Source organism: Chanodichthys erythropterus, chromosome 12 (assembly GCF_024489055.1).
Source record: "Chanodichthys erythropterus isolate Z2021 chromosome 12, ASM2448905v1, whole genome shotgun sequence".
NCBI classification, from domain to species: Eukaryota; Metazoa; Chordata; class Actinopteri; order Cypriniformes; family Xenocyprididae; genus Chanodichthys; species Chanodichthys erythropterus.
The window spans coordinates 22,103,714-22,114,936 of record NC_090232.1 but is presented as its reverse complement, the minus strand read 5'-3'; positions in this window follow the sequence as shown (position 1 = coordinate 22,114,936).

Genomic DNA, 11,223 nt, shown 5'->3' with positions numbered 1-11,223 from the left:
TTATATATCAACATTAAGACCAAATGCGTAAACCCCATGACATGTGACAGATAATCTGTGTGCTTTTATTTAATACTTCTGTTTTATTCAGAATATTATTTTAATAGATCAGCTATTTCTTAGATTTGAAAAGATTATGCTCTCAAAACTCAAATGTACCTTAATCAGAGATGGTTGTTGAATCATTTTAACTCTGACTAACATGAATGACTACATTCAGGGTCAGCTGTGTATTTGTGTAAAAATAGTCAAAAGTTTCCCATATACAATGATGTGAATGTATAATTTACCCTTCATTCAGGTGAAATATGGTTAATCTGGAACTATGAGCTACACAACAATGTCGGGCGGTGTAGATAAAGAATGAGTGGATGCATCTGCCTATTACAGAGAGAAACAGGATAATATGGAGTTTATTTTGAATATTCAACAGATGTGTTGGGTAGACTACTGGTATGGATGAACCAAAAAAAAAAATAAAAATAATATATAATAGCATATGCTAGTGCTAGTGATGGAAATGACTTTTGCACCATATACATAATGAGGAATTCATTTACTGTACATCCAAATAAGAGGGCAGATAGATAGAGAACAATATTTACGATGATGTCAGGGAAATTAACTTATATAAACATCAGGTTGAAAATCCTTGAAAGCATTATTGAATTTGGCAGTTCTTTGGGTCTCACAGTCTCCAACAATGAAAGAAAGATGTAAGAATTTTTACTCTCAGAAATATTGTGCAAAAATTAGTGGTAGTCACTATAGGGCAATACCCTTAAAGGGACAACTCTGAACCTTATTTACCCTTAGAGGTTCATAGTACGTTGTACCTGTAATTTTTTGACAGTGCATTTGCATTTTAGAACATTCAGTCATAAGAAAAGAAACCTGTGTTGGAAATTAATGAGTCTTTGTTATGGTGGAAACTTTTCTACAGAGCTTTACATTTTCAAGTGCTGTAGGTGACTGATAGGTGAAATGATTTTGCACAGCTCTCTCATTCAAATCATAGAGGTAATTCTACATTAAAGAAAAAATAAATGCTATGCCATAAATGTCTAAATTTGGCCAGTTCAGTCAAGTCATGTCTTCCACAGTGCATTTACTTTAAACAAAAAATTCTGTCACCATATGCTGACTCTTTAGTTGCTTAAAAGCCAAAACTTCTTTTTTTTATTATTATTAAAAAAATATTTTAGGACAAGATTTGAATCTGAGTCCTGAGAGTAGACAAGTTAAAGCAGCACAGTTGAATGCGGTTTTTGTAAGAAGTTTATTAAACTATATATATATTTTTTTTGTATTTATTTGTTGTTTAGTCTATGAGTCTAAAGGCAACTAACCACTAATTGTATTTTTTTTCTGAAGGAAAATACTTTTTTTTTGTACTGATGACATAATAAATAAAGATAAATCTTTATTTCACAGAATATCAGAGAAGTTATAAACTTTGCTCTTTCCTGTCATTTGTGTTAACTGAACTCTCCTGTTACTGTTAATATGATTTGTTTGATTTGATTTGTTTGAACTTCCTTAAAGATTTTATGCATTATGTGCCATACTTCTGGCCTTTTTCTCCTTTCTTTTTTTCTTGTATACACTTGTATGTTTTTTTTTTGTTTGTTTGTTTCTTTCCTGTCAAAATGACTCACTCACCATGTGTCTTCATTTCATTATAATGAACTTCTTTCTTCATTATGCCCAGTTTTACTAGAACAAATTACAAAAGTCAAGGGTCTTCTTAAAATTTAAGAAGTTGTTGTTTATACACAGCAGTTTCAATATAAGGATGAACACAACTGAGACTTTAGGATTCTTTTTATATTGAAACATGTTGTGAATTATGTTATCTTTCTACTTTACTGCACCACTGGATGTGGTTACAGCTAATGATCAGCTTTATAGAGGCTTAAATTGACATACTATATTTGCACAGATTGGTTGCCTTTAATCTTTAAAAAATTGCAAGTCTTTCTCATGCTTATTGCCTACCTTGAGTGCATTTATATGAGATTAAAATACATTATATCATGAGTGTGTATCATATTTACAAATAATGGAAGAAGATTCAGAAATCTAAAATTAAATAAATAAAAAATGGGTGAATACTGGTAAAGTGTGTCACGGTCACTATCTGTCTCACTATCTGCCGCTAGCAATTTTGGGCCCTATGAAAGAAAATGAGGTTGGGCCCCCTACCGCACCTATTCCGCACCAAACATACAAGCCAACCAAAATCTTTGTCTACATTTACTAATACTGACCTATAACTTTTGCTATTGGTTTTGAACACTAGGTATCAGTATTTAGTCAGAGACCTACCATGGCTGTAGCTAGCAGATTATTTATTATTCAAATTTAAATGTATTTAGAAAAGTACAGTACATTAATCAGATATTCATAGAAAATGCAACAATCTTAAACAATGGTTAAACATACGTGCAATATGCAATACACTGCGACAGTGACTTTTAATAATCTAGAGACAACTAGAGCTAACATTACAGCAAAGGAAGCTCCGTGAATAAACATACCATTCTTTTCGAAAAACCGAGTAATTGTCGGCCGGTTCTCTCTCTCTCTCTCTCTCTCTCTCTCTCTCTTCATTTTTGATGACCTTCGTCGAACTTGAAGACATCTCTAATTTGACAGTTTACCATCTGATCTCACTCAGTGACTCTATTGCAAAAATATAACAAAACTGCAGAAAAACATGCATTGCTTCAAGCGGCATATAAAAATATTATATTAAATGTAGTACTCACATTTAATACTTAACTTGAGCTTGAATCAAATAAGAACACAATAAGTTCAAGTATGATGTTGTTAGTGATAAAAAAAAAAACAAAAAAAACATTGTTGCTTTAAATTTACACCTCGTATTTAATTAAACACTGTCATCGAAGTTTGTATTGTGGCTTTATATAGCTATTATATAGCAGACTTGAACATGTCATATTAACATTTTATGAAAATCAAGCTCAAATTGAGTTACGAGGTTTCTGACCAGCGATGTTTTGTCTCTCACTGAAACAGTCACATCTGAGGTTGTAAGTGCATCACATTATTTTTTCATCATCGTACATAAAGTATGTAAAGTTTATTGTAGCTATTTGGGTGCTCAGTCTTGAAATCTAATGATTAAAATATCATAATATGATGAAGCGCTATGCGCAGGACATTTTGGCGTAAAATGCAGAAATAAGCCGTAATTTTGTTTTATTTGTAATTATTTGGTCGATTATACATTTATCATTTCTATTAATTACTAGTACTATTACTACTAATAAAACCAATTTCTGGGGGCCCCAAAAGTGCGTGGGCCCTTAGAATCATTCTAACTTTCCCTCCCTTAGCGGCGCCCCTGCCCAGCATTCCTCCTGATCCATACCTGCACTCAGTCAGCTCATCATCTCATGGATTCCCTGCACCTGCACATAAACCTGCTCAATAAACCTGCTGTCTTTTGTACCCCTTACCACTGTGTCCCTTGTCTATCTGCTGACAGAAGACCAGAACAAAACATATGGTTCTTGCAGCAGCGAATACCATCCTGACTAAGGACCGCCTGTGCGAACTGTGGCAGAATGGCAGGCCTTTGGAGAGGTATGTGGAGGTGTTTCTTGAGCTCTCCCATCAGGTGAGCTGGCTTGATGCCTCCCTCAGTGCCTGTTTTCTGAGGGGACTGGATGAGAATGCTATTCGTTATAGCGAACCTGCTTGTTATTTCTCCCAAGTCGAATTGATAAATCTTGTTTTTTATCTAAATGGTTGTAATTTTGAAGTTGAAGAAATTAAAGTAAAAAAGTATCCTCCTCCTCCAGTCCAATCGGAAACACATGAGGCCTCGCCAGCTCACATCACGCTGGTTCCCTTCACATACCGCTCCAATGGCTCTGTCCATTTCTGCTCGCCTGTGTTTCCCCGAGGACGTAAATAGGCTTCCAACAGCACTGAAGTCCTCCTCCCTTCCAGCTACTGCTCAGTGAGGAAGATGCCTGCCACTCCAGAGCCCTCGGTCAAGATGGCCGCCGCCTCACCTGAACCCTCAGTCAAAATACACGCCGCCATGCCTGAGCCCTCGGTTAAGATGGCCGCCGCCACGCCTGAGCTCTCAGTTAAGTTGGCCGCCACCGAAAATGAACCCTCAGTCAAGATGGCTGCCGAGACACCTGAGCCCACAGTCAAGATGGCTGCCGCCACGCCCAAACTTTTGATCAAGATGGCCGTCGCCATGCCTCAGTCCTCTCCCGAGAGTATGGAGGACCCGTGGCTGATTGACTTGTGGTCAGAGGTGACTCCTTACTGAGTCCCGAGTCCAGAGGCGATTCCCTTCACGTCTCAAGTCCAGAGGCGACTCCGTTCCTCGTCCCGAGATGGTTCCAGTCCCCAAGTCTGCCCGAGAGTCCACTCCAGTCCCTGAGGGTGCTCAAGAGTCCGCTTCAGCCCATAAACCCGCTCAGGAGTCTGCTCTAGCCCACGAGCCCGCTCAGGAGTCCGCCCCAGCCCATGAGTACGCTCCAGCCCATGAGCCCGCTCCATGCCTCCTAAGGATGACCTCAGACCAGAAGTGCTGCTGCTGGACGGACACGCCAGCCATGAATTCAACATCGAATTCCTGAGGTTCATGCAGTCACACAGGTATGTGTGGTGTGCTATCCTTCCCACACCACCCACTGTCTGCAACCAGCGGACAAGTTCCTTTTCAAGTTCCTGAAACATCAATGGAATGAGGAGGGACGAAGCTTTGTGTGGCTAACAGAAGGGAGAAAGCTCCTTAAAGGGGAGTTTTTTTTAACCATGTTTGGAAGGGCATGACGGAGGGCAGCCACAGTCTAGATCGCCTCAGCTGGCTTCAGATGGGACTGGGATGTATTTAGTAAATCCCCTGGCCATACACCCCAATGTGTATGAGCTAAGTCTGACCACCGAAAGGCCACTGGAGCCTGAAGGAGGAGCACAGGAGCCTGAACAGCTGGAGTTGCCAGAGATCCTTGCTTGGATTGGGGCAGAAGTGGCTGTTGGGGGGGATGCAACTAACAGAGACCAAGGAGAGGTGTTTGTAGAGAGAGTGTCTTTCACCTAGAGTTGTCAAAAGTGGAGACTTCGGTACCAAGTCTGTACTGAAATTTTAAAATTGTGATGATACCAGCATTTCCCCCTAGCATTTTGAGCGCTGTTGATGAAAGCTTCAAAAACAGGTTGTAAATAGACATCTTTTACGCTCTTCACAGAGTGCATACACAGATATATGCAGAAGCGTTTGAAAGCAGGCATCTATCAGCGGATCCCTAATGTATCAGTTGATAAATGGATAGATACCTGCTTTCAAATGCTCCCATGTGTATCTGTGTAAGCGCTCTGTGAAGAGCATAAAATGGTTTACCATAAAATGGACATTGCTTGGCCAATTTTGGAGGCCTCCATCTGTAGAGCTCCACCTACTGGCGATGATGAGTTAGGCTTTACTATAGGAAGTGTATTATGCCTGTGAGGCCCCTGTTTTTTCTAGCAGTGTTGTCAAGTTGTTAGGCTTTCTTTGAGCCTCCTTGGCTACTGCATTTATAGAATCTGCTAACAGCAGCATCATGCTGTATTGATAGCAGTGTTTTTTAATTTTTCAGTGTTGCTAGGCCTCTCGATAGGAAAGTCATTATGCTGAGGCCTCAGCTCCTAGAGCTTGGTTATTTTGTAATTATAATTTGGTTATAAGTCGTCAGGCTCTCGGTGAGCCTCCTTGGCTAATGTGAGCATCGTCAGGGCTCCTCTCCTTTGAGAAAGTTTTTTTATCGAGACCTTCACTCTCTAGACCTCCGCCAGGTTAGCATTTGTGGGATGCAGGCTCTCTGTGAGCCTCCTTCTGGGATATCCTGAGTGTAGAACAAGGCTTCCTCTTGATAAAAGAATCGTTATGATGGGGCCTACCCACTTAGAACTCAGCTTTTATTGCTAAGTCTATTATTTGCTAAGTCGTCAGGCTCTCTTTGAGCCTCCTTAGCTAATACAAGCGACGTCAGGCCTCCCCTTTCGTTTTTGAAAGTCACCTTTATTGAGGCCTCTGCTCTCTAGAGCTCCACCTGGATATCAGTTGCAGGTTGCAGGCTCTCTTTGAGCCTCCTTGCAAGCTTTTCCTGAGTGTGGAGCGTTGTTAGTCCTCCTCTCGATAGGAGAGTTGTTATGCTGAGGCCTCTGCTCCTAGAGCTTGGCTATTGTCAACTAAGTCTCTGTGAGCCACCTTGGCTAATATGAGCGTCGTCAGGCCTCCCCTCGTTCAAGAGAGTTGTTTTATTGAGGCCTCCGTTCTCTGAGCTCTGCCAGTGGGATAGTGTGCTAGGTCGTTAGGCTTTCTTTGAGTCTCCTTGGCTGCTTACCTCAGTTCAAGTGTGTTAGGCCCCCTCTCAGTCTGGTCAGCATGATTTAGGCCTCCACTCTGCGGAGCTTCATGGGCCAGCTGGACTCAACCTGGCACTGCCTCTGGGTTAGAGTCTTTTAAGGCCTCTTGTTGAGGCCTCCTCTCTCCAGGGCTGCTTTTGGAAGTTTTGAGTATTCTAGGATTTCTGTGAGCCTTTTTGGAAGCTGGCATGAGTATGAACGTAGCTAGGATTCCTCTCTTATTCCTCCATTCTTGAGAAGCTCCGGCCTATGGTTGTCACTTGTGCGCCTAGGGATGAAGAACTTTTTGAGTCTTTGACTTAGCTCAATTAGCCAATAAGGCATTCATCACTTCAGCATGGCAGCATGGGTATTCTGTTCCCCATAGTGACCCCTAGGGGAGTTCCCTTTCGAAAGGGAACGTCTCAGGTTACGGATGTAACCATGGTTCCCTGAGAATAGGGGATGAGATGCTGCGTCCCTTTGCCATGCTTCAGGCATTCCTTCTCGGTCTCCTTCAGACAAGAAGTGGGTGACGTTATTTCCAGGTGCCCTTTTATGCTCACAGTCGCACCTGCCAATGTAAAGTTCATTGTCGTGTTTAGACCCATGCTTCAGACACCTGGCATGCCGGAGGCATTCCCCATAGTGACCCCTATGGGACGCAGCGTCTCGTTCACCAATATTCTCAGGGAACGTTTTATTGACTAAATTGCATTCATGTTAGTTATTAATGTTATTTTCACATATTCTTTTATTTGGTAATTTATTATTATTTTTTTATTTCACTTATTCACAACTTTGTAACAGGCTCAGGAGAAGAGGCCCAATGTTCTGTGACAAACTTCATATCAAACTGAAATCATGTTGTGTAATCTTATTAGTTGTTGAGAAGAACGGACAGAAATACTGATGAAAAAAAATAAATAATTATGAACACATTTCATTTCATTTATATTCTCCTCTGTAGAACACCCAGTTAAAAATGAACTTAAATTGAACAAATACTCAGTGGAATACTTCTGGCTTCAGTTTTCGATGATCATTCAAACTGAGATGAAAATACCTTAAATGGGCTGTATGCATAAGGGTTCAAACTTCCTGTTCCAGTATGTCTGGTTCTGTACATTTTTACATTATTCCATTATTGGTGCTACACTACAACTATAGAAACCAACAAGGGTAACTATGTGAACAAAAGTAAAACAAACACATGAAGTGAACAATGGGAACAAAGGAAACAGAAAAAAAAAACAATTCAAAAAAAGGTCCATATATCAAAACAAAGTATCTCAAAACAATTGAACATGTAACAGAGCTCCCCCTGTAAGGAGCATCCTCCAGATGCTCCAGCAAACATAAACATAAGTCCAGAAGTGTCGTAGAGTGGAGAGGAATGGTGGGCCAAATGGGCCTAGAGACCAAGGTGGAGACATCAGGGCAAGGGGCCAGTACAGAGACAGCATAGCAGGTGGCTAGGGCGGAGCATGGGGACTCAGACCACCGGACTTGGGACCGTCAAGATCACCAGACTTGGAAACGCTAAGACCACCAGACTAGGGGGATTTCTCCCCCTCCTTCTCCTCCTTGGAGCATTAGTAAGGAGTGAAAGGCCACAGACATAATGACAGTTTCAGATGATTTTTAGCTTTATAATCCTCTGAACGCACACACTAGATGATTCGACCGGACTGTGAGACCACACACCTGTTGATTGCAGGAACGATTTCACAGCGAGACGAGATCTCATGAAGACTCACGAGATCAAACGTGACTTGAGAAGAAAAAAAACAAATGACGGACAATAGACGTTGTCAGCTGGCTCTCCTGGAGCACGTTCTGTTTCACAGTGAAGTAGGAAAAAAAAGAATATGGGTGATCTTCTTGCTCAATACTCAATTTTTGTGGCATGTTTGTGGCTGCCAACTTTCAGCTAAAGTAGCACACAATATCGGGTAAGTGACGCTTGCTCACTCTCATTGGCTATCATGAGTATTACGTCAAAAGCAGCCCTATCAAGAGTTTGAGATCGGAAGAGTTTGAGATCATAATTTGAGACCGGGGACGCTCCATCTCAATCAGGAGCAGTTAAATAATCATAAAGACACCACACAATAGAGGATTTTTTTTTAACGAAAATCGTTTACGACAAGCCTTGAATCAGGCCGAGCACCCCAGATCATTCTGGGTGCAAATCAGGCTTAAAATCGAGCTTACAATCTACAAGTGTGTGACCTTTACCTTGAAAATACTTTACACCACTGTAAATAGGCTACTATAAAATAAAATAAAGGTGAAACCGTGGCAATGCAGTCACCCAGGTTTTTATTATTTTTATTTTTTTTATTGGCTTTTGACAAACAGGGAACATTAATGATATTAAATATGTTATGCAGTTGTAAGTATACAAAACAAGGTATTATATACTGCCGTTGTTAGAGATTAATATACTTGTGCACAAAGTGAACAACTAAATAATCAACTAACTGCATAAGACATGTAAATGTTCTGTATGAATATACAATATATACATACACATTCCATATATACATACACTCATACACCCATACATATAGCTACACACACATTATATAGACATATATACACATGTACGAGTACATACAAACTCATTATACCTTCACATGCACCTTTAAACATGCACATTCCTAAACGTGCACGTTAGCAATTGTTAAATTCATACATACAGCCCATATATACATATTCACAGTGGTGTACAGGACACTGGGCCCTGTCGCAGATTTACTCATTTAGGCTAGACTACTTTATAGCCTTTGTTTTGTTTTGTTTTTTTTTTAGAACTGAACTCAGTTGACTAAAGATGAAAATAAAGCATCCAACTGAAGCCCAAAAATGCAAGCAGAAGATCATAGAAAATAGTGCTAAATTACCACAAAAGGGGGAAAAATTCATCACTGTTGTTTCCATCGCCGTTTGTAAGGTAGCCAAGACAACAGCAAGCTTTGATGCGCTGTGTTACTGTTAGCGGATGTGTGCCGAGACAAATAAATATGTTCGGTCTTTGCTGAGACATTATTATTATTATTTATATTATTATATATTGCCCAAACGTATTTACCCCATCGCCAGCTCTGCTAATGGTCAGCTACCGGAATGTCTGAAGTTCTTTTCCAAATGTAGCCTATAGCCAATAACTCTAGTTATTTCTTTATTCTTTTACTGAAACTACATGAATTTAGTTTAGGCCTACATCATTTGATGCACCGATCGAAATTACTGAAAATTTGCGGCCGAAACAGCAATTTACACGCTTGTCTAGAAGGGAACCTTATATAGCCTATACGCAAATTTGTGTCTAACTTAGAATTTAGACCAGCTAAAATATATTGTTAGACCAAAAATATCTTATCAATTAATTAATTAATAAAGACATGTAGTAAAGTAAGAAAGAAATTTAATAAAAACAGAATATTGCTTCAGCCTTATTCAAAGGCCGCGGAAACATGGACTCGTTTGTTACGCACTTCAATCCATTCCACAACCAACGTTCTTGGTTTTCTTCCTATTTATTAAATATAGGCAATTGGTTGATGAAACATTGATTGAAATTAAGATACAATTTCTACAAAACGAAATTCACTTTAAAGAAAGACTTACTATAAAACAAAACTTAATGAAGTGGTCAAACTCATGTATGACCCGCTGCATGTCTCCCGACATTGCGCATCTGTCATGCTATTCACTTTTCATAATCAACATAGGTGACATTTAAAAAACAAATAATATTAGGCTATAGCCCAATATTTAAATATAAATATGAAACTAAATTGGCTACATTTTTATCCCTCTGGTTGATGAAAGCGCCGGCGCGTTCTAATGGATTTTTTCCTCATGACAACTGAAACAACTTAAAACAGGCCTTCCGTCATTTTTGGCGATAGCCTACACTGTAAAAAATGACCGTGATTTTAACAGTATAAGACTGTAAAAATGTTGCGGTGAAAAACTGTCAATTGGTTTACAGAAATTTTCCGTACTATATATGGTGAATAACTGTAATAGGTACATTTAATGTTTTACGGTAAAATACCATTAAATTCACAGTTTTTTGGAAGTGAAAAATAACAATTCATTGTAAAATTTACAGTGAAAAACTGTAAATTGACATTCCCACAATTGCCTGCGTGACACTTCACATTTGATATATTTTTGTTGAAATAACTCTGTTTCTTCTTAGTTTTTCTCATTTTTTTCTAATCAGCTATGTACATTAGGGTTTTATGTTACATCTAATGTTGTTAAATTAATGTTTATTGCATTTTTTAAATTTCATGCATGTTACCATGATGGTGTTTAGTGTGTGTGTGAATGACACTGCGTGCACCTTCTATATGTTAGTGTTGTCCTTCTGAGCTTGTGGAAAATCTGCTTGTGATGAACTTGATTCATCATGTGACTCTTATCACCACTGTGTTTGGTGACTGTCAGTGTATTATAAAGGTACAAAACAGATATTAGTACTTCATTAGGTTGGTAAATTAACATTATATCAGTTAATGAAATACGTTATTTTACCGTAAATTTAACATTTTTTTTTTTTTAAGTTGCTACTGTATTTTTACGGTAAAGTTCTGGCAACCACAACTGCTGTTTTTTTTTTATCGTAAAATTTACTGGGATTTTTTTTACAGTGTACAGATTAGTGCAAGACTACAAATGGTCTACTTTTTTTTTAAATTTTATTTTATATTTACGCTCATAATAACAAAACCTTGTAGGCTACTTTTGTAAAATAGAATAAATAAAAAACAGGGTGTGCTTTCAGCTGTCTCTCTGCGAGAATCTTTCTGAAACGTCTCAAAAATT